Genomic DNA, 26,215 nt, shown 5'->3' with positions numbered 1-26,215 from the left:
GTCACCTTCAAGTATTGCGATGTCATATTTGTTAAGCCATGTTCCAATCGACAATAATCGATATACTTTTCTGATCACTGTTCTCAGGTGTTGCGAGTGTGGTGACAAGAATTTCAGCAGGGCCAGCTTGTCCGTGCAATCACTTTGGCCACAGCAATAAATTCTATCAGAATGCATACCTTTGCAACTTTGGAAACTATCCAATTTCTTCCTCATTTGAGCAATTGTCAAATTCGGACTCAAATCAGACAAATTGTTATGCAATCTTTTAGCATATTCCAATTTCTGAGCTGAGTCTGGACAGCCATCTTCGATTCTACACAGACGAGTCATTGATATTCTGTAGTCACTGTTATTAATTTGATTTTCATTGTTTTCATTTATGGGGACTTCAAATGTGTTTAATTCACTGCAATCACATTCTTGGCAATGCATAAATTTAAAATTGTGTCTTGACAACTGAGCCAATGGCACATATTCATATTTGCTTTTATCGCAAAGAAAGTGCTCATTGGTGAAGCAGTGGAACAAATTATTGCCCCAATAAGTCTGCAGACCGTCATTGTTGGCTTTTTCTACATAAGAGTGGATGCATCTGAAGTACTTCTTCAATTGGTTGATCATGAAGTTTCTCATGCCAACTCCTTCAATATATTTCTTGTTGACAGTGCTGAATGCACTTTTATTAGCCAATCTGCGTTCCTGTAGGTCTGTTATATTCTCTTTGACAATTTTTTTGTATGACATAATCATTTTCCGCATTATAATCATTTTTTGCATTAATTCATTATAACATCTTCGTCGTTTTTTAATTTGTCTCATATTTCTAATCAGAATGTGTCGATGAAAATTAGCATCTTTGCTTGACATTTCGAATTTGCAAGTAAATTTAGATGCTGTTTTTCTATGTTTATTTTTATATTTGTTATAATATGCTTTTGCACAAATTTTTTCTCTATTTTTTGTATAATATTGGGCCATTTTCGCATGCATTTTTTCTCTATTTTTATTGAAATATTTTTTATTTGACTCTTTTTGCTTTTTTTTATAAGTATCATTATTTACCGCCTTGAGTTTTTTTTATAATTCTGAACTCTTTGTTTTATTTTATCTTTATTTTTTCTATAATATTCAGCTTTTCTAGCTTTTTCAGCAATTTTATCATATACTTTTTTATTGCCATCATTTGCATTGGTGTACTCCATTTCATTTTGCTTATCAATAGGTCCTGGGTTAATTTCGACTCCACCAATGATCAGAAGCATCAGAATAATAGATCTGTTTTTATGCATAATGTAGCATTTATTGTGATAACGAGGCTTAAATTCGAAATGAATTATGCAATTTTTAATTGTGAAATATAATTTCTATTTCATAAAAGATATATTTTAATTAAATTTTATCTTGTTCACAGTGAAAATAGAAAAAATATAATCACATATTACATTTTTATAATTATGAACATAAATACAATTTTAATGACTTTGCAATGCAATATAGTTGGCAAAAATATGTCAATTATGTGCAAATTGAACAAGAAACGAGTCAGAAAATGTATAAAAATGGTCAAACAAGTGGTAGGAGTGACAAGCCTTATGCAGTGTCTTGACAAGCTTGAGTTGTCTTTTCCTGTTCTGAGTGCCCTCACTCTCAGAAAGTCTGTTCTTGGCGATATTCTTCCTCTCTTTCACTTGCTTTCTCCTTGCTCATATCTCTCTCTCTGTTTGTTCCTGAACAATCTATCACTCAGGCTTTCTTTTACTTTGACTCGATCCTTCCTTTTCCATTACAATCTTTTATATTCCCTCCTTCGTCACTCTCTTTCTCTCTAATTAACAGTCTGAGTCTCTAATTGTCACTTTGTAGTCTCAAGTCTCGGATGATCTGAATGAGCAATATAAAAAAAATAAAATAATTAAATAAAGGTCAACAATGAATAGTAGAGAGAACTGAGAAGTATTGAGAGTACTATTGAGAAGAAGAAGAATCGGTCAGGGAGGTGGAAAATAGGGGCAGTGAAAGGGGGGTGGGAACATGACGAAGTGAAAAAGTAGAGGAATAGTGACGTTGAGGTAGGGGAATGGGGAGAGTGATAAATAGAGAGTAGAAAATGAGGGGGGGGGCGAATGTATAGTAAGGGTGTGCAGTAGGTGCAGTAGTAATATATACATACATGTGTGAAAGGAGAATAAAGATAAATAAAAGAAATGACCCCCAGAATAATATAATACCCTATAAATTTGTCATTTTAATCTAACTCAGCCTATCATCAAAGAAAATGACAAAGATGGCTTTATTTGCTAAATCGTTTTAAAAACTTGACTGTTTATTTCGTTTCTTAGAGTCTTCCAATTTATTTATCGTCTGCTAATGCGTTATTAATCGGTGATTTTTTGGTGGGCGTTGTTGAGCAAGAATAAAAATATGAGATTTAAACTGTTGGGGCATTTTTGACAACTTCTGTGCCCTTGGGGGCGAAATGGGAAGTTTAGAAAACATTTTATTTTACTATGTAAATCTATATAATGATTATTGTCGTAATATTACTTCTTGTTAATTTTGTACTTAGGTAAAAATGTGCTTCTGCATTTATGTTACCGTTGTTACACGAGTATTTGTTACACCCTTATAGTAAAAATGTTGGTGATCATGCACTTATTGTACCTATTTACTATGCCTCCCCACGGGACAGAGTTAGACACCAGGGTCGTTTTTTAACGCGGAGAAAAGGTACAAAAATAAAAATTGTCTCAGTCGTGACAGATTTCTCCTCCACCGAAAGAGAACATGAAATGGAAGTGCAGCATCTGAAGAACAGATGCACTAATTGTAACACACTATTATTTTCTTAATAATGAGGTTAGGACATTACGTCGTCGCCGGCAAACTTGCGAAGAAACGATAAGAAATATCGAAAGACAAAAACTGGCTGTAACATATTCTTGCATTATTTACAAAAAGTTGTAAATAATGCAAGAAAATGTTACAGCCAGTTACAAAATTAAAAATGATAATAATATATTCATAATATATTCTTGACAGGCCACAAAATCACCGCAATACCACATTTACTCCGGGGAGGGGGGGTCCTACGTAAGTCCCAGGAATTTGTATAAACAAAGTTTAACCAATTACGCATAACTATAAAAGAAAGTAAGAATTTTATTGACACAGCATTTGTAAACAAACAACAAAAAAGTTGTAAATAATGCAAGAAAATGTTACAGCCAGTTAAAAAATTAAAAATGATAATATATTCATAATATTCTTGACAGGCCGCAAAATCACCGCAATGCCACATTTACTCCAGGGGGGGTCCTACGTAAGTCCCAGGAATTTGTATAAACAAAGTTTTACCAATAACGCATAAATATAAAAGAAAGTAAGAATTTTATTGACACAGCATTTGTAAACAAAAAAAAAAATAGTACGCTTACGTGTTTTAAATAATGCAAGAAAATGTTTCATGTAAGGAGCTGCAACGCAGACATAAATAAACAACTTTACGGATGTGTGTTTGTTACAATTTAACGTCTGCTCATTCGGTAATAGTCGGTAATTTTCGGTGGGATGCGGGATTTAAACTAAATTAATTTAGCAATGGTAGTAATATTGTAACGGATAATCAAAAATAGGGAAAAAAATCAGTTATGTAATATTTTACACAAATACTGAACAGTAGCCCCCCCTCTCTGTCTGTCTGTCTGTCTGTCTGTCTGTCTGTCTCTCTCTTACTCTCTCTCTCTCTCTCTTTGTGTCGCTGTTATTATGGTAGTACGAATAGTGGTTTGTTTACGTTGTAGTGGAAAAATTATTCTTGCATTATTTACAAAAAGTTGAAAATAATGCAAGAAAATGTTACAGCCAGTTAAAAAATTAAAAATGATAATAATATATTCATAATATTCTTGACAGGCCGCAAAATCACCGCAATACCACATTTACTCCAGGGGGGGGTCCTACATAAGTCCCAGGAATTTGTATAAACAAAGTTTTACCAATAACGCATAAATATAAAAGAAAGTAAGAATTTTATTGACACAGCATTTGTAAACAAACAAAAAAAAATAGTACGCTTACGTGTTTTAAATAATGCAAGAAAATGTTTCATAAATAAACAACTTTACGGATGTGTGTTTGTTACAATTTAACGTCTGCTCATTCGGTAATAGTCGGTAATTTTCGGTGGGCGGTGGTGAGCATGGATGGAAATGCGGGATTTAAACTAAATTAATTTAGCAATGGTATTAATGTAACGGATAATCAAAAATAGGGGAAAAATCAGTTATGTAATATTTTACACAAATACTGAACAGTAGCCCCCCCTCTCTGTCTGTCTGTCTGTCTCTCTGTCTCTCTCCCTCTCTCTCTGTGTCGCTGTTATTATGGTAGTACGAATAGTGGTTTGTTTATGTTATAGTGGAAAACTCTTATGAAACTAAAATCTGGCAATTTTTATTTTTTTAATAACGGTATTAGTATCAAAATATCTGAAAATGATATCTTAAACTAAACAGAAGAATGTCAAGGTAATTATTGTACTATTTCAGAAAATGTTCAATAAGTATGTCTCAAGTAAATTAATTTATTATTTTTTCCACCGGTACCCTACGTTGGATTACTCAATAGTAGTCTCGAAGTAACATTTTGTTGTCTCGCAGTTACTTGCGAGACTAATATATTAAAATAGAGAAATGCGAGCATGAACAGTAATATGGTCAAGTTAAACATAGAAAAGTAAAGGTCTATTTGTAAAAACTGGAAAAGAAAATCACATGATATTCTAGTAAAAATTATAATAAATTTATAATTTAAAATATTGCCGCATTTAGAATCGATTATATAATGTTATAAATTGAATTTTAAATAATTCTTAATGCTGCATTCTCTTAAGTTATACATTTATTATATTTTAAACTAGAATATCTGGCCCTTTTCTTTTCCAGTCCTTTACGTTTCTATATTTAAGCTTAACCAAATTACTTTACATGCTCCCATTTTTCTATTGCAATTCATGATTTTTCAGGGCTTCAAGTAAATTCACTTTTTCTTTGTTTAATTTAAGTCTGATTTTTTTTTTGCCTCCATAAACATAAAATAGACATATGTAATAACAATGTACGGCACTCGTCTGCTTTCAATAAAATTCTCGAATTATCACCCTTTCATTCTTTAATTCTCCATGTTCCACGTGTTGTTTCTCTTTCTACGTGAGCGGTGGATTGCTAGCAACAGTAGTCACTGAAGCGACGTGGTTGCTATAGAAACCAGTCATAAAAAACATCACTCACCTCTTTACGTTTTTTTACGATTTTGAACACCAGAAAATTCATCATAACTTTTTTTATACTGACCAAAAATTGAAAGTTCTTGTTTCACAATATAGCTGAGAAAATTAATAATAATAATTAATGTAATAATTGTTTAACATTTGGTCGAAAAATGAGTGAGCTAAAATAAAAAAAAACTTATCAACTTTAATATATATATATATATATATATATATAAGTTTGGTGCACGTGTGTTAATTTACATCTTATTTATGAATTAATTTATTGATATATATAAACATTTTATATGTCATTTTGAAGCGCGTATTTCGCTCTATCGAATCATATTATTCGTTCCCCTTCTCAATCTCTTTATTCACTTTTTGCTTGCTGTTCGACAGCATGGACAAAATTCAAATTCGCACGATTTTCCTCTGGCACAACTGTTGGTTCAAAAAATTCCGAAGATGAAGACGGTCGCGTCCGGCCTACTACTGTTGATAACGAACATTTCAAAGCCTTAATTTAAGCGGATACTCGCAAAATCACACAAGAACTTGCTGTTGAATCGAGGTCAACCACTCAGTCGTTCGCTCTTTTAAGCAAATAGAAAAGTAAAAAAAAAAGTTGGATAAATGAGTGCCGCATGAATTGAACGAAAATAGAAAAAAATCGTCGTTTTTAGGTGTCTTCTACGCTTGTTCTACGCAACAACAAAAAACAACAACTATTTCTCGATTGTGACGTAGGATGAGAAATGGATTCTCTACGACAACCGGCGACGTTCGGCACAGTGGTTGGACGCCGGGGACGCTCTACAACACTTCCCGAAGCCGAAATTGCACCCCAAAAGGTTATGGTGACTGGTGGTCTACGGCTGGTCTAATTATCATAGCTTCTTGAATCCGGGCAAAACGATTACGGCAGAGAAGTACTGCCGACAAATTGACGAAATGAACCAGGAGCTCCAATTATATGCTCGATATTGATCAATATGAACGAACCACTTCTCCTCCATGACAAAGCTCGCCCGCATGTTTCTCAACTGATCATGCAGAAGCTGAACGAATTGGGCTACGAGACTCTGCCTCATCTGCCATATTCACTGGGCCTCACACCCACAGATTATCATTTTTTAAAGCATCTCGACAACTTCCTGCGCGAACAATACTACAAAATCTGAGATGATGCTGAATCGGCCTTCAATGACTTCATCACTTCCAGAACTCCGGATTTCTATGCTAATAGGATTAATAAACTTTTTTATGGTTTGCAAAAATGTGTCGATTCTAATGTTTCTTATTTCGATTAATAAAGTTTATTATGAAAGTAGTCATGATTTTTTTTAAGTGGAACGTAAAAAAACGATTTATTTTTGCACCAACCTACTATAATAGTGATGTTCGTCCATCGCTCGCGAAGATACTAAAAAATTCCTATAAAAACAGAAATCCGAATGAGTAATTAATCAACATTCGTTTTTCAAAACAACATGCAAGTTACTTAAACTTCATGTAGTTGCTCGTATATCTATGACTGATTATATTAAGGAGTTCATTTGTATCTTTTTAAATAGAGAAGGTTAGTTTTAAATATCAATATCAACTTTAGGGGAATAGATGTTAAATCTTGTGCGCATTTAAATATTTACGGCAAAGATTCAAACTGAGAGACACAAAATTTGAACAATACATTCAATAGGAAAAACCCGCTTAGCAATTCACTTATATTTATCAGAAACAATATGAATAGAAGGATCTTTGAAATATGTATGAATTGGCTTATTTTAAAAACAACAAATATATATTCTGCATCAAAAATTCGTTTAGTTCTAAAAATGTACATTTAAAACAACAAAATACCTTCTTTAATCTACTAAGCATCGGATCATATTGTTACATATTCGCTGTGCAAGTGGTTCAAGATTCATATGTGCAGTCTATATAAATGCTAACGTCTACTTTTGTCGCTTGTACAAGTATATACACTCACTGACAGCGAAGTAAACATCACAAAAGAGTTGATTTATAAAAATATATTGCTTTTATTTCACACCGACAATCCAGCTTTTGATGATAAATTATTACTCTGTGCCTTGACGTTCCATAAGGCAATGGAGAAAGATACCGAATTTCTCACATTGAATCTATTTATGTGTGTGCAACGCATCGAATTTCTTTCCTTCCCGGTATTGCCTGCCAATATTTAACATAATGCGCTTGAAATGTTCCCGTTCAGCTCCACCGTTATAGCGTTCTCGATTTCCATGATCATAGTACTGGTCCCTTACTGATCCATTCAGGGTGCTGAAAAAAGAAAGTCACACACCGGTACGATCAAGTTAATACACGCGTTGCGCTAGTGTGTCATTCATTATTAAGTTCGCTTGAATAGCTTGGATACATATCGAATAGACTTATCTTAGCAAAACCTTTTCTTTTTTTGTTATTTTATCATCTACATCTGCATGTGTAATAACACCTAGAAGTGTATCTCACTTTCATCTGGAACAACGCATAACTCAATAAATCCTCTAATTAACCAATAAAAGAATACCTTTCCAGCATAATTTGAATTTGTTCATTAAAATAGTTTGCTTCCAAAGCTTTAATCGAATACATAGTCCACTTCTAAGGTGATACATTTTTTCCAGCAATTATCTAACAATTTGAAGAACGGTTGGTCTTTAGACTCATTTCCGATATCGCTTCTGAATTGGAGTCAATAACTTTACGCTGAAACATAATTTTGAGGTCTGCTTACAGCCAGTACTCGGTGGAGTCAGATCTGGACAATAGTGTTAGTGTGTAAGCAATTTCAAGTGCAATTAATGTATTTTTTCCACTGTTATAATCGAATTGTGGCGCGATGCACTGTCTTACTAAAAGAGTATCTTTCTCCAATTAATTGCTGTTCTGCTGGTGATTTATTTCTTCAAACGCAGCAATAATATCCGCTAATGACAGTTATTCTATTCTTAACTTATCGATATACAAAATACAATATTTATCTCTGTTTTTTCTTTTACTGCCGATTTTAACGCCTCTTTCCTACTCTTGTGCACTCAGTTGACTGGCGATTTGATCCCGCCCTGTTTCTGCATACAATGTATTCGGTTCGTTCAAATGTAACGACATTACACTTGAACGTGTTTTTGATTAGTAATCGATGTTTTATTAACAAACAAAATTCGGATTTTTTCGTAGCTTAAATCAGATAAGGCTCACATTTTCACAGGTGCTATTTCGAGGTTAGTACTTTATGAAATAATTTGAATTGTTTATTAATATTACCATCTATATGTTAGACTCCTGACTTATTGAGTGATGCGTTAGACCTTTCCCTAGTTTGCAACTTTTAAGTGAGAAATACATTTTCAACGTTAAAAGGACGAATCTTAATATTGTTTCTTTTTCTGTTCTTTGTTAACTATTACACATTGGCGGACATGTTTGTGTAGAAGGTGTATTTGTCAGTTAATCTTTTTTTTTAATTTTACTAACGTCTGATGTTAGTAATGTCGACAGATAAGCTGTAATTGCCATCAGCGCAGAATAAATGATCAGAACGAAGATTGTTTCCGTCTCTTCTTAGGAACGCCGAATAAAAAATAAATACATTCCACTGAGAAACAAGCAATTAGAGAAAAATAATTACAAAATAAAACACAGAAAAGTTTATTTCCAACCCAATTAGAATATAAAAAAACACGGGGAAATAAATGTTGAAACATATAAATAAAACTATTTGTTCAGTTGGTTGATTTTGTAATAGATATGGTGGCCGATCGAAATTCGAAGACTAACTAAGAAAACTTTTTCTTTCAGAGCCGAACAATCGGATCAATATAACAACCAGACATTTTCATCTGTAACGTTGGAGAAAGAGTCTGTTAATTTGCCCCTCAATGTTTACTTTTACAGCATATCAACCCTTTTGAACGGTTTATAAAAACGAAGCAGAACGTATCTGTTATATACTCTTTCGTATATCTTGGCCTTGTACTGTAGTGGTTTGTGTCCCGATGTCAGCGCACCTGGAACAAAAACTCCCATGTATAACAACAGACGCAAGTCTCATTTATCTGGGCACGTCCCTGTTTCTATTTGTCATCATTAGAAGATGGGCGGTAATTTAGCAATCGGTTTATCTACCATCCATTTTAATCTTGTCACCCCACGAGTTCTACTTTTCGGAATCAGCGACAGATTGACTCTGACTGACTGCGAATTTTTTTTACATAGTCATCACGACTTATCAAGGCTAAGAGGCCACTCGAGGATAAGGTTAAAGAGTGTACAGTTGAAATTGGACAATACAGTAACCGTTAGTAATGGAGATTCGGTAAATTGTTTAATTTATATGGAACGGCTCATCAAAAACTTGTTTACGTTAGACTTGAAGAAAACCATATTGTAGTCAGCTGGAAAGCAGAAAAACGGAAGAAAAATCCATAGGCAAGCAGTTCTAAGAAAGAAGCTTTGCTCATGGAATCTATGTTTAGGTTTAGGCACAGATAAAGAGTGGGGGAAATTAGTGATAGCGGTTTCTGCTGGACGGGTGTTTCTTGTGAAAGTTTGGCGACGGGGGACTATAGATTGGAGATCAGCCGAGCACTTGCCATGAAAATAACGATAAAGCAGAGACAAACTCGCAACATCTCTTCTGTGAGAAAGAGGTTGAAGGGACGTGTAATGGACATCCCCCACAAGGCTATGGAGTCTATTTTGACCTCTATCAAGGCAGGATAAGTCTTTTCTAGCAGCTCCTGCCCAGATGTGGCAACAGTACTCCATCCTTGGACGTACCTGACTCTTATATAGATAGAGAATTGCATCAGCAGTGATATATCTACTAGATCAATAGAAGGGCCACAGCATTTTTCCAGCAGCCACTACGCTTATGAACCTATCTATGAGAGAAATGATTTAATAATTGAAAAAAAAGATATAAAGGTTTAGTTTCAAATTGCGCGATAAAATCCAAGGTAACTGTCCTTTAAAGCAGTGAGGTAATGAGATCCACCAAGCTGTATATTGTGTAATCCACATCATAGCGTAGAAATCTAAGTTGGGTATATTTCTGGAGTAATTCTTCTTCATGGGCCGGTGAAAAGATTTTTAAGGTCTGTTTTTTTTTTATTGAAGACCTTGGTTTATTGGAATTAAACGTTAGTGAGATAGGATGAGTAGAAATGGATAGTGGGGGGGGGGAAAGAAATTTTAAATGAAGAGATAGATGGAGGGGAGGAGAAGACATATGTATGTATATATGTATATATAGCAGAGAGTGACCTCTATAGACTAGTTCAAATACGCTATAAAAAGCTATAAAAATATTGAATACCCATCTTGGTAGGTCAAGTTAGTCTTGGGTATAGATAAAGGGTGGAAAAAGAAAAAGAGGCAGTGAAAATAAAATAAAAGAAAGGAAGAGGTAAAGAAGCAAATGAAATTTTGCGTTTTTCAAGCTGAAATCAACCTTTAAACTAATTAACCTTATTACCTCTTAAATTCTTTACTCTGGTTGAATCTATTAAATTCAGTCTACTCAAGCAATTAAATGATAAGGTGCTCTTTTGTAAAATGACTTCTCCTCCCCCCATCCATCTCTTCATTTTAAATTTCTCTCACCTCCACTATCCCTTTCAACCTATCCTATCTCACTAACATTTGATTCCAGTAATACCAAGGTCTTTAAACAAAAAAAAAATCCAACTAGACCTTAAAAACCTTTCACCGGCCCATGACGAAGAATTACTCCAGAAATATGCCCAACTTAGATTTCTGCTCTATGATGTGGATTACCCAATATACAGCTTGGATTTCATTACCTCACTGCTTTAAAGGACAGTTACCTGGGATTTTACCGCGCAATTTAAAACTAAACCTTTATATCATTTTCTTCAATTTCCCCCGCTATGTGACTTCTATTTTAATCAATTTTTTATTATGATTTTCCATGTCTAACTGACTTTGGCAAATAGGGCGAATACCGTCATCTCTATTTGCTATTATTTTCTTCTCTGAAGAGATGGTAGGCATCGAAACACTATAGGATGAGGAGATAAAATTTCGAAAGTATTTTTGTCTTACTTGGAATAATAAAAATCCTTGATTTGAATAAAGATTTTTTAAAATTACATTAAATCACTATAATTTGCTTTATTTGCTCTATCCTGTATATTGAGCGATTCCTATTTAGATGGGATAATACGTAGAATATTACGACCAGTAATATTTTGTAAATCTTATAATTACATGTTTCCATACCAGCTGATAGTTGGATAAATCGATCGGAAGTATATATATATATATATATATATATATATATATATATATATATATATATATATATATATATATATATATATATACAGCGTAAAGATACGTTAAAAAAATAAATAATATGCTAGACCGCAGTGAGAACTGAAATGCAATTTATTTATATAGAGGCATATTTATTATGGCTTACATATTTAAATCGATCGGAAGTATATATATATATATATATATATATATATATTTATATATATATACATATATATATATATATATATATATACAGTGTAAAGATACGTTAAAAAAATAAATAATATGCTAGACCGCAGTGAGAACTGAAATGCAATTTATTTATATAAAGGCATATGTATTATGGGTTACATATTTAAGAAATGTACTATGGTTTCCTTGCAGTAAATATACGTTTAAAATACCTATTTATAATCTAAGAAAATAGAATTTTTCTGGATTTTTAAAAGCATTTTAAAAAGCAGATCCACTGCAATGCAATCACGTTGCTTATATAAAATACTGTACATATATATTTTATGTAAATAATTTATATATATATATATATATATATATATATATATATTCCAGGTTACATATATTCAGGAGATAAATAACATGAATTCAAACAAAGGTATTAAGAGTGCTCAATAAAAAAGAGCACGATTTTTACATTTTATTTTTAGACAAATATTACGTACACGCTACACCAAACATGTTAATCTTTACGAGCCTATGGGTTTATTAAAAAAACAACTGTTCCTCATCAGGTGAAAGAAATAAAGTATATATCCACTATTCAAAGCATCTTGTTCTTAAATTAAGAATTGAAATATATATATATATATATATATATTTCACTTATATATATATATATATATTTTTTATACATATATATATATATATGTATTATTATACTGTTGCTAGAATTTTTCCGTAACTCATAACAACAAAACAATATGTCATTCCAAAGAGTGCTCAATGCATGAAACAGAGCAATATATTGATTGTTGGAGAGCTATTGGCTACACATTAGAAAACGTGTTTCAATGATCCCCTGGATGGTTTTTTGGCCTGATGAGGTGATTTTCTCTGCTAGGGGGTCATTGAAACACGTTTGCTAATGTGTAGCCAGTAGCTCTCCAACAATCTATATATATATATATATATATATATATATATATATATATATATATGTATATTAAAACTTGTTATTATACTATTTGTTACACATGAAGACTAACACAGACACAAACACACCCATATATACATATGTTAGTGTTGAGACGATTAATTCGAATCGAATATCTGAAAAGTCGGTTCTAAGGTATGTATCGGAATCGATAATCGTATCGGACTCGAGAAAAATATTGGCATCGTCGCATCGCTAATATATATATATATATATATATATATATATATATATATATATATATATATACATATATATATATGTATGTACATATATATATATGCACACACACAATATATATATGTACATATATATATATATGTACACACACAATATATATATGTACATATATATATATGTACATATATATATAGGTACACACACAAACACAAACACACATACACACACACACACACACACATATATATATATATTACTACATGGGTGTTTGAGTATGGTTTGTCATCAATATATATATAATAATATATATATATTTATATAAATATATATATATATTAATTTATATAATAAGTTATGAAAATATATGGCTATTAAGCTAGACAGAATAATCCGCATTTCATTCTCGTGAGAATCCTTTAGGCTTATGCATAAGTCTGACGAGTTCTCCCGAGAATGAAATCCGTAATATTCTGCCTAGCCTAATTGCCATATATATTTTAATAACTTACTACCTAGCTCTACCTATGTATTGAGCACTCTGGAAGTAAATACGGAAAATTTACGCAAAAATTTATATCTTCGTATATTAATTTATGTGATTAAATTAAGTAATCATATATATATATATATATATATATATATATATATATATATATATATATATATATATATATAGGCTATAATTGTTGTTAACGAGCCGTTCCGAAAATACAAGAGCGTGCCTAGCTTACTAGGACAACCACTACTGACTCATAAGGTCAACTAGCAATATCATCCCATACATCAATAAGATTCAACAAGGATGAACGCCATAAATTCCGCTTCTTAAGAGTCAGACTGCCAATTCCGACTTCTACTCTAGGGTTGCGAGTCGGTCGAGATTCAACCTTTGGCATAAAAATCTTCAATTGAGACAGAAGGGAAATTCGCTATATAAAGTTCGTGTGAAAAACGCATCAATTCATATCACATTGATTCTTTTGAAAATTCCATCTTAGTAAACTATTTAAATATCGATCTTTGATAAAACTTTGATTTTATTTATCATCATATTTTCAACACTAGTTCAATTCTCCACATTTATACAGTTACAGACAACAAATCGAATGCACTTTCATTACGTCTATTACATGTCCGTACAAATATATATAGCGAACATATATACGGCATAATACAGTTGAGACACCGATGGTCTTCAAATCACCGAAGTTAAGTAACGTCGATTCTGGTTAGTATCAGATAGGTGACTATTTGAGAATTCTGTATGTGCCCTCTGCTTGAATCGACATTGTTTCCAGTTATCCTATACGTCTAATAGCAAAATGTATTTAACAACGCTGACTAAGGAGAGATTTGGTTGGGATTGCGCAACTCTAGCTTCAAAATCTCACAAACAGGCACCCTTACCGTGAGTATATATAGTCTGTGAAGACTAAAGAAAGCTAACATATTGAACATAGGTAATATAAGTTTACACCTGTTCAAAATAGTAAAAATTATCATTCGCCAATGTTCGCACTAATATTTATAAATTGTGAATCTGTCTAATTAAAATAAAATCAAAAAGAAAAACGAAAACGTTTTAAATAAATAAATCGATGTAAAAGCAGAAACTAGAAAAGAAACGTCCTATTTTAGGTAAACATTGAAGGCAGGAGTATAATTTAATTTGTCAATTCCTTAAATATATCAAAATAATTTATCTGACGGTGTTTTACTCGCAACCATTTGTGTCGGAACATATATAAGCCAACACGCGTGCCAATACTGATAGACATTGCACATGCCTTCTTCAGCCTTTTAACTTGATGTTATAAATTGATCTATCTAACGGCTATATATTCTGTATATGCACATATAGCATGCGTTTTACTGTAATCATCGGCCACAAGTGCATTTTTTACACACGTGGAAATATCTGCCAGTTTAACATATATTTTTTCCAGTAATCAGGACAATCAACAACTTCATTGTATAATATTTAGAGATTTACAAAAAAAAAAAAAAAATCAGAATTGGAATCGGTAGCGGTATCGGAATCGGAGATTTAGTACGAAATCGGTAATTGTACCGGAATTGAGAAAAATTTTTGGAATCATCACTGATATATATATATATATATATATATATATATATATATATATATATATATATATATATATATATATATATATATCAGTACATGAAAATGTCATCAAAATTTTGGTTCTGTTAGTATATATATATATATATATATATATATATATATATATATTGTGATTTATATATTCCTATTATTGCCTTTTGGATGTGCAATATTGGCACCTCGCAATATATATGTAGCTTATATATATATATATATATATATATATATATATATATATATATATATATATATATATATATATCTTTTCAAGGGAAATAAGTAAAAAATCCCGATAAAAATTTTTTTTCTTTCTTTTTTCAAACATACTAACGCTCTTTAACGTTTTTTTTTCACAACTGAAATTCAACTATAAAACCTCCTCACACTACCACACGGCCACCACTCTATTTAATACCCCCCCAAATAACTTTTCTATCCATTTCTGTAAATTTTAACTTCAGTCCACCTATAAATTCCGATTAAATTGGTACTCTACCTCATCTCATGGGGTGAAAATCCAATGGAAACAGTAATATAAATTTATTATGGGCTCAATAAAAAATTTAAAGATTATATATATATATATATATATATATATTTATATATATATATATATATATATATATATATATATATATATATACAGAGACCCACGCTTTCTCTCTATCCCTCTCAACCCCCCTCTCTCTCTATATATATATGTATATATATATATATATATATATATATATATATATATACAGAGCGCATATACCTCTACAATTATATAAATGCAATTTTTCTCTGTGTGTTCATTCCTAACAGATTCCGAAATGACTGAACAGTTGGTTTTTAATTTACAGAACTTTAGTGTATAAGTCTGCGAGTGATCGTAGTTAAGTTTTGTCCCAGGATACCCCCGATAATGTCAGATAATAGATAATCCTAACCGTTATTTTGATTTTTCCATGTTGTCACCTAGCAACAATGATAGAAGAACCTGCCGCGAAAATTCTACCGTAAGTTGATAGCATGCTTTTTTGTATGACGTCATTTGTAAATTCAAACTCGACACATAAATTTCTTTCTTTGTTTTTCATTAAATGCAAGACTTGACATGTCACCTGTTTGTTTTTTGCATGGCATAATCTGTAGGTTCAAACCCTGCACGTAAATTTCTGTATGCTTTATTTTTCGTTTACTGGGAAGAAGTTTATCTCTTCTCTACTTAAATATACAAGGAACATTGTCTGTGTGTGAGTGTGCGAGTTTGTACCCTATATACTCTAAAACGGCTGGACATATTTTTAAAAATCTCACACACATATTGCTTATGTGCCTGGGAGTGTTTTTAGATAGCCTGTGTGTCGGAATACCTCTGATAAGTATCAAGAATCAAAGAAATCTGATTAAAGAAGAAAAAGTCCAATTTTGGTCAAAGTAAACACTTTTATGCAGCCTACCAATATAATTGCACTCAAGAAGTTTTATCACCAAACAAGCAAAATAGTTCGGTCTATAAAATCAACAGTGGGTTCTTTCATAAGGCAGAGGCGCGTTCAAAATAAACGCTTCTCTTTAGAGTATAATTTGATGATTGTACTTTACATTTGCATTTTAAACTTAATTCATTATTTAAATTTTTTTTAAATATTCATAAAATCAACAGTAGATTCTCTATAGTGCAATGTAGACCACACTGAATTCTGGACTAAGTCACTATGGTGAGACATGTGAAGCTTCCTCCCGGTGCACAGCGGCGTATTTCTGACTAGAAATGGCAATCAGTTTGATTAACGAAGGGCGATTACACCGATTCCGATGACAATAAAAGTATTAAAAGCATGGAACATTTGTTGATCTTCTTTAAATCCCTAGAAACGTCACGTCGCCTTGCTAGTGTCATATATAGACAGATACTCTAATTTTTGTCAATGAACCGCTCCAAAAATACATGACGCGTTTCTAGCAATACCAAAACAACAACTACTGACTCATCAGGTCATCTATCAATATTATCCCATACATCTATGAGATGTATGCGTAAAGTGTTCATAACGTACAGTGTCATCCAGTGTTGTACTCGTATCATCTATATAATGTTTTGTATATATAATGCGTACAAATAAATACGTGTGTGTGTTGAGTGTTCGTGTTATATTCCGATATATAAACGTATTATAAAGATGCATGTGCAATGTGGTTCTTGTCAACATTCAAACAGTTCAATAAAACATAAACCGGTTACGAAGCTAGGTTGGCAGTATTTTGCATGAACAGCTGCCAGAGATGTCGGAAAATTTCTGTTTCTATATCTATCTTTGTAGTCATGTCACTAGTAAGGGTGCTGGAGGTAAGCGTTTTATCTGGGCTGACGTTATCCGCCTGACAGTCAGGGACTCGAACCTTGGATTAACCACTAAGGAGGCTGTCCTATCAGCAAGTGCAAAGTACTGGGGCTGCTGCATTGGCATTTGGTGAATGGATTCTGGACAATGCAGTAGTTTCTGGTGGGGTCTCTCGATGCCATGTACGTGGGTATTTGATACGGTTTTACCTTTTCATGTGCTACGAAAAATATTTCTTCATTTCTATTTCTCTCTTACTTCCCCTCTCTGCCCTGCTTCAAGCAAGTCTGTCAACCTAATCCACAAATCCAAAAACTCCATGAAAAGTTTCAATAAAAAGTACACGATTAAACCCGGATATCCAACATCTAACGTAGACTCTCACAACCATGTCTCTTTCTCGAACATCAGAGGTCTACATTCTAACCTTCCAGAGGTTGAAGCCTAATTACAGGAGACTAAATCAGACATAATTTTTTTAAGCGAAACTGGCATTGGACAAACTATTTCCCTTGATGAGTTCGTAATTAAAGGATACTCTAATTTAACTTTCAAATCTGACTCCCAAGATCCCTTATATAAAAGATGGCTTTCCATGTGGTAGGGACATCTATAGAGAAGGGGTCAATCCGTACTTACCCTATATGTGCTTCCGGGTTGCACCAGCTCAAACTAATGCGTTTATATTTGCTCTGTATCGCCCCCACAACAGCGGAGTTACTGTCTTTAAAAGCATATCTGAGAAAAGTGACAACGTCCTGTCCGCTTATCCTTCAGCAAATATTCATGTCTGTGGAGACTTCAATGTTAACAATGTGGAATGGTTAACTCACTCAAACAAGACCGATGATGAGGGAGGTTTTGTCATGATTTCTTCATTGCTTATGATCTCACTCAGATTGTTCACGAACCGCCCCGTGTACCCGATACATACGGCCAGTATGCAAGTCTCCTATACCTTTTTCTCACAACTTGCCCTGAACTGTGTCAAGCTTCTGTTCTGTCTCCACTTGGATTCTCCGACCACTCTGTTGTATAAGTTAAGATAAAAATGAAATGTAATATGTAATAAGTCCTCAGACATACCTCTCCATTGTACAGTATATCGATACTGTATTGCTTACTGGGATAGCTTCCGTACTTTTATATCAGATCTACCTCTGTGTTCCATATTTAAAAAAGGATGTCCTCTATAGTATCAGACCTGACAAAATGGTTAATTGTAGGTATACGCCGTTTCATACTCTCGAGAAATTCCGGCAAAAAACATACAGCCAGCCGTGGTTCTCTCCAGAATGTGCTGCTACCATTGCGTACAGAAATCACTTTTTCCATTACTTCCAACGTAATATATGCACTGAGGCTAAAGCTGCTTTCAGAACTGCCAGCAACCATTGTAAGAAAGTAATAAAGAACGCAAGAGAGTAGTATGCGAAGTCCGTCAAGTCCAAAGTAGCTAAGTAGCGGCTTGTTACCCACCAGTTTTGGCAAATAGCAAACAGAATTCCGAACAGAAGCGTGTGTTCTATCCCAACTCTCAGAAATGGACCTGAGGTAATCTCGTCAGCATCAGACAAAGCCAAACTTTTTGCCAAGAAATTTGCCGCTAATTCAACCCCTTGCGACCAAGGCCGCCTACCTCCAATATTTCCTCCTGTATCAGAAAACACGCTATGTGATATACAAATATCTGTACGTGATGTTGCCAAGCTAATCAAAAACTTTTATTCCAGTAAAGCAACTGGCGCTAACGGTATTCCAATTATAGTACTCAAAAGACTTCAACCAGAACTAGTGCCCATCTATACAAAACTGTTTAAACGTTTTCTTAAGGAGAATTACTTCCTGTCACCCTGGAAAATCTCCTCAGCATGCATTGTATATAGGAATTCATGTGGTCGCTTATCTCCCTTTCAGTACAGGCAAATAAGTTTCCTGTGCGCCATGAGTAAGTTGCTGAAATCTGTGTTAAATATAGAAGTAATCAACCATCTCAGCAAAAATAACCTTCTTAGTGACACGCAATATGGTTTCCGTTCTGCTAGATCGACAGCAAATGTGCTTACAGTTATATCTTATATGATTAGCGAATCTCTCGATGGAGGCAACCTTTCTAGGGCAGTTGATCTTTACATATCAAAGACCTCTGATAGAATATGGCATAAAGGTTTACTTCACAAGATTTCAAGCTACGATATAGCTGGAAATGTCTTCTCAATTATTAAATCATTTCTCTCTGATAGGTTCATAAGAGTAGTAGTTGATGGGAAGAAATCAGAAGCTCACAGTATTAATGCTGGAGTCCCTCGGGGGTTCATCCTGGGCCCAACTCTATTACTGATCTAAATTAATGATCTTCCAAGTCACATCCTTATACATTTATGCTGATTACACTACTACCTACGGTAGCACGTCTAAGACCGTAAACGGCCAAGTTATCTCTGATTCTCTCTCCTCTGATCTTGAGCAAGTGGTACAATGGGGAGGTGGCTTGTTACTTTAATGCATCTAAAACCAAGCTTTTATCTTTACATCATCAACGCTCTGATCCCCAACTGATATCAATTGAAATGAATGGCTCTGGTCTTGGAGAGGCCTCCTGTTTTGAAAAGTTTCTAGGTTTGACCTTTACTTCTGATATTTAATGGAACACATACATTAAATCTGGAAAAATGGTGGAATCCTTCAATCGATCCAGTAGATATATCATTGCTGATGCAATTCTCTATCTATATAAGAGCCAGGTACGTCCAAGGATAGAGTACTCTTGCCACATCTGGATAGGAGCTGCTTGAAAGGATTTGTGCTGCCTTGATAGAGTTAAAAATAGAATTCGTAGCCTCGTAGGAGATGTCTTTTCTCTTTCCTGCAACCTCTTTCTCACAGACGAGATGTTGTGGGATTGTCTCTGCTTTATCGTTATTTTCATGGCAAGTGAACGGCTGAGCTCCAATCTATGGTCCTCTTTCGCCAAACTTATGCGAGAAAACCCCGTCTAGCAGAAAACACTATCCATAATTTTCCCCACTCTTTATCTGTGCCTTAACCTTAACGTAGATTCCACGAACAAAGCTTCTTTCTTGGAAATGCACGCCTGTGGACTTGTCTTCCGTTTTCCTGCTTTCCAGCTGACTACATTATGGTTGTCTTCAAGTCTAACGTAAACAAGTTTTTTATGAACCGTTCCATATGAGTTAACAGATTTACCGAATTTCTATCTCGAGTAGTCTCTTGGCCTTGATAAGTGGTGATGCCTATGTAAAAAATAAGCTCAGTTCACCGTCGGTTGGCACTTGAGTTGAAATTTTGAAATTAACTATTTCTTATGAAGAAAAAAGCTATAAATCGAAATTATCATTTTTTTATACTTTTGATTTTGTTGGGTCCATGTGCTTTATTGCTCAACTTCTCTCTAATAATGTTAAATAATATTTTTTCTATCAATCAAGTAAAATGACATATATACCATCTTTCTATCGGATTACTTAAAGGCAAAATACAGATCAGTGTATTAAGTTGAGAAGAAAGTTCCTTTTTATTTTGATTTTAAATGATATATTTTCAAATAAGATTTTGTTATAATACCTTTAATTTATATATCATTTAAAGAGTGGTTTCCGCCTTATAGAATCGTTAAATAACAATCGTCTTGAACAATTATGTCTTCTTTTTAAAACGTTGAATAGAAGAGTGAAATAAAGCAAATTCGCACAATTTTCTAATTTCAATTAAAGTTGGGTTGAAAATCTGCTGAAACAGCTCGCATTATCAACGAAGTTTTAGGTCCAGGAACCAATACTGAACGCATAGCACAATAGTGGTTTAAGATATTTCGTGGCGGCGACGAAGTCTAGTTGATGATTGTAGTGCTCGACCATCATATGTTAACAACGATCAGTAACGATCCTTAGTCGAAACCAATCCAGATACAACTGTTCGAGAACTTGCTATTGAATTAGATAAACGTATACGACGATTTCCAACCAACTGAGAAAGATTGGAAAGGCAAAATAATAAAAAATAAAAAATGATAAATGGGTGCCTTACGTATTGAATGACAACCAAATAAAACGGCGTTATTAAGTGTGACTTTCCCCTTTTTACACAACAAGGACGATCCGGTTCTCGACCGGATTGTGCATAGCGATGAAAAATGGGTTCTTTACGACAACTGCTGGTGCTCAGCTCAGCGATTCGATGCCGCGAATGTCCACGACATTACCCGAAGCCGGAGTTGCCCCAAAAGGTCATGCTGACTGTTTAGTAGTCTGTGACCGATCACATCCGGTTCAGTATTTCGAATGCAGGCGAAACCATTAAAGCGGAGAAGTAGTGTCAACAAATGAATGAAATGCATCAGAAACTTCGACAACATAAGTCAACAATAAAAGACCCAATTTTCCTCCAGAAAAATGCCCGCACGTAACCTAACCGCCCCTGCGAATTGAGCTACGAAACTCCTCTTCATTCGCCACACTCTCGAGACCTCTCACCTATCAACTACCACTTGTTCAAAAATCTAGAAACTTTTCTGCGTGAGAAATGCTTAAAAAACCTAAGCGATATCAACAATACTGTTAGCGATTTCATCGTCACCAAAAAACACAATATTTTCACGTTATGGCATAAATACACGTGTTTTGCGTTGGCAAATGTGCGTTAATTCTAATGGTGTTTATTTCGATTAATAAATTTCTGTTTGAGCCGAGATATTTTCATCTAAATTTAAAAGTTAAACACCGCAAGAACTTTCTTGCCAACTTGATAGATTTATGATGAAGTCTGTAGTACTGAACTGATTTTTTTAATTTTTCAAAGTAATTACAATACGTTAAGTGTATACACCATAACAGTAAATCTTTTCAATAAATCGAAACTTTTAGAATAAAAAATTCCTTCGGTTTGACAAAATCTCGAAATTTTTTAAGAAAGATTGCATATACAGACAAGCAGAAACAGATTTGTGTTGAAGTTCCTGGCTTAACTAATAAAAGAAAACAACGTTTAGTCAAAATTTGATTTTATTTATCAACATAATTTTGCCTGAGTTAACTGCCTAATGAGGGTATGTCAAGTGGTTATAATCATTAGTACGTGTCCAAGCGTGTCACATACCACCCCTTTAGTGTTGTTTCTGATAAAACCGACTGAATAACACGTATTTAGACATTGCGTATCTGGGAATCATTTTGCTATAAGAAAGTGATATATTTTACTAGTTAACCTAAGTTAAACTTCAGCATAACAGATGGACGAAACTCCCATTTTTATTACATGGGTGAGAGATTAACCAGGATTAAAGTGATAAAATACATGTAATCACATCGACACAACGATCCCCGTTAGATCACCTAAGTTAAGCAAGGAAGGGTCTGACCAAACCCAGACAGGTGACCATTTTGGAATACTAGGCGCTATGTTTATTCAGGTATGAAAGTATTATAATACCTCCTCGAGATTAACATCCGTACTTAGTACAATTTCAAGTCACCCTTCGGCAATGTGTAACAGGTACTTATATTCCATATCGTTATCATACTAGGGGGCAGATAGCGATATTCAGCTGTAGGTGATAGCAATACATTTTGGAAAGCTGGTCGCTGGTTAAAGATAAAATGAATAGACAGAGCTCGTTGGACAAAAATCGGAGGCCTGCAATATAAATGCTGGAGTCCCTCAGGGGTCAATCCTGGGCCCAACTCTCTTCCTGATCTACATCAATGACCTCCCTAAACACATACTTAAATCATTCGTTGACATCTATGCTGATGACACGACCATCTACGGCAACACATCAAAGGCTGTAAATGACAATATTCTCTCTGATTCTCTCTCCTCTGATCTCGAGCGCGTGGTTCAGTGGGGGAAGATGTGGCTGGTTACCTTTAATGCATCCAAAACCAAACTGCTATCCTTACATCATCAACGCTCTGATCCCCATCTGGCATCAATTGTGATGGATGGCTCTAGTCTGGGTGAGGCCCCGTGTTTTGACAAGCTTCTGGGTTTCTCCTTTACTCCTGATCTGAAATGGAACACGTACATCAAGTCTGTTACCAAGGTCGCTGGAAAGATGGTGGGATCCTTCTACCACTCCAGAAGATATCTCACTACGGATGCAATTCTCTATCTATATAAAAGCCAAGTACGTCCAAGGATGGAATACTGTTGCCATATCTGGGCAGGAGCTGCTAAAGACAGCCTATCCTGCCTTGACAGAGTACAAAATAGACTTCGTGGCTTAGTGGGGGATGCCCTTTTCTCTACCCTGCAACCTCTCTCCCACAAAAGAGACGTTGCGAGCCTGTCCTTGTTTTATCGTTATTTCCATGGCAGATGCTCGTCTGAACTCCAATCTCTGGTCCCCCCTCGCCAATCTTTCACGAAAAACACCCGTCTAGCTGAATCCAGTGTGAAAAATTTCCCCCACTCTATATCTGTGCCTAAATCAAAACGCAGATTCCATGAACAAAGCTTCTTTCTTAGAACTGCACGCGTGTGGAACTCTGTTCCGTCTGCCTGCTTCCCTCCGGACTACAACTTGGATGCTTTCAAGTCCAATGTTAACAAATTCCTAATGAACCGCCCCCTTAAGTAAACATTTCAGCAAATCTCCTCACTAACGTAATGTACTTGCAATAACCCTTATCCCTGAGTGGCTTCCGGGCCTTGATAAGTGGTGATCACTGTGTAAAAAAAAAAAAAAAAAAAGTGTAAATACATTTTTAATGATAATACCATCAATGAAACACTCGTTTCTAATTTTTTTCAGAAGCCAGCTCGGCTAAAATAACTATCACGACAATGGTAATTGCAGTACTCAATCTGGTTTTACAGGAAATAGTGGGGCATAATTACGTAATTTTATGAATTAATGAGAATATACAGCAAATTCACGTTCCCATACCGGTTCTCGCTAGATCACCGAAGTTAAGCAACGATGATCCTCGCCAGTACCAGATGAGTGAACATTTTGAAAGGCCAGGGGTTTATGTACCGCGCGGAGTTGTAGGAATTTTCAGGTTGATATCTGAGAGCACGTTTAAAAAAACTGGAAGGGGATGCACCCCCGAATCAAGACGGAAAGAAACAGGAAACTACCGTCTTGACTTGTCTTTCCAAGATTATCGTGGCTCTACAATTTGGAGAGCCGTTGTCATGGACGCTAATAAGCTGAGCCGCTGATGACAATGACAAGAATATTAAGGTGGACATATGCGAAGTTAAGTTTTCGTTTAATTAACACGCATCAAGTAAACCGCAACGAAATCGGACAGTGAAATGAATTTACTGTCGTCTCGAAAAGGGGATGTGATAGGCCCAAATGAGGGGGGAAACTCCAGTTTTAGACTTCCGGTTTGTTGGCTTTCATAGCTTTTGTGGGCTGCGACGGTGTCTTGCTATGGAAATAATTATATATATATATATATATATATATATATCGTTGAGCACTTTCAGTTGTAATAAAGTCGGTCAACTTATCTAATACGCGCAGATCGTCATATAATAGTAAGAACACTCTGACTGACGATAAAAGTCTTTAATAGGAATAAATGTTTAATATCAGCCTAGTGGTTCGGGCCCTTGCTAATGAAGCCAGGCATTACTTCTGTTGCCAGGGTTTGAGTCTTTCGACTGGCGTTAATCGTGACACCTTGCACTGATGATTCCCGAAAGGATGAAACACTAGTGTGTGTAGGTATTTAATAATTATTATTGTAAATAATAATTATATATATATATGTATATATATATGTTTGTGTGTGTGTGTGTGTGTGTGTGTGTGTGCATATACTAGTGTGCCCTTTCCATAAACAATGACAAAAACTTGACTTCGCCTAATATTCTTATCATCATCAATAGTGCTCAGCTGTTTTTTTTATCAGCGTCCAAACTCACGGCTCTCCAAATTGTAGAGCCATGGCAATCTGGGAAAGACAAGTAAAGACGGTAGTTTCCTGTTGCTTTCTGTATTGAATCGAGATTGCTCCCACTTTCACTATTTTAAACGCGCTCCCAGATATACAACCTGGAAATTTCTACTACTCGGCGCGATGGAAATAACGATACATTCTCTCACATTCTAAAACAGATATTGATTATTGCTCGTTAAATGAGCTTGTCGTGACGATATCCTTAGCGAGTATAAAATCCCTACTTGTGAGACATCGGCTTGGGTTATAGCTGGTCGCGACGATAACATCACTTGTTTGGGACGAAGTAAGTAATATATATATATATATATATATATATATATATATATATATATATATATATATATGCTTTCTTTTCATAAGTCTACAAACAAGGTCGGCTGGGGCTTTGAATAGATAGCACTACCTGAATTGTACTACGCCAGAAGAATGCCTAAAACATTTCCAACATACTTATTCAAAAATTTAAAAGTGTGATTTGAATATTTGTACTTTATAAAAACATCCCGTAATTTATTAACATATGGCACCGTCTATTGTGTCATGTGCTAATATTCAACATCGGCAATCAATTAATAATGTAATGCTACGATTGTTTTATACGTTTTAATTCCAGAGTAACGTTAATTTTGTAGTAACAAGTATATAAATGCTAGTTAATTGGTGTGAATAGTTGAAGACGGAATTTTGTTCGACTGACAGGTAGTTCAAGGAAAGAAATTTTACTAATTGAAGTTTCGTTTAGTTTAAGGCACAGAAAAGAAGAAAGGCCACTTAATGACAGTTACTGAAGCAGGACGATTTTTTTGTGCTGAATTGTTTACAGGTGACGGGATGTATTGATTGAAGTTCAGTCGCGCACCTCATGAAAATAACGATAATGATATTTATAGAAAT

Source organism: Euprymna scolopes, chromosome 5, assembly GCF_053919585.1.
Source record: "Euprymna scolopes isolate OS-2025 chromosome 5, ASM5391958v1, whole genome shotgun sequence".
In the NCBI taxonomy this organism is placed as follows: Eukaryota; Metazoa; Mollusca; class Cephalopoda; order Sepiida; family Sepiolidae; genus Euprymna; species Euprymna scolopes.
This window is presented reverse-complemented; position numbering follows the sequence as displayed.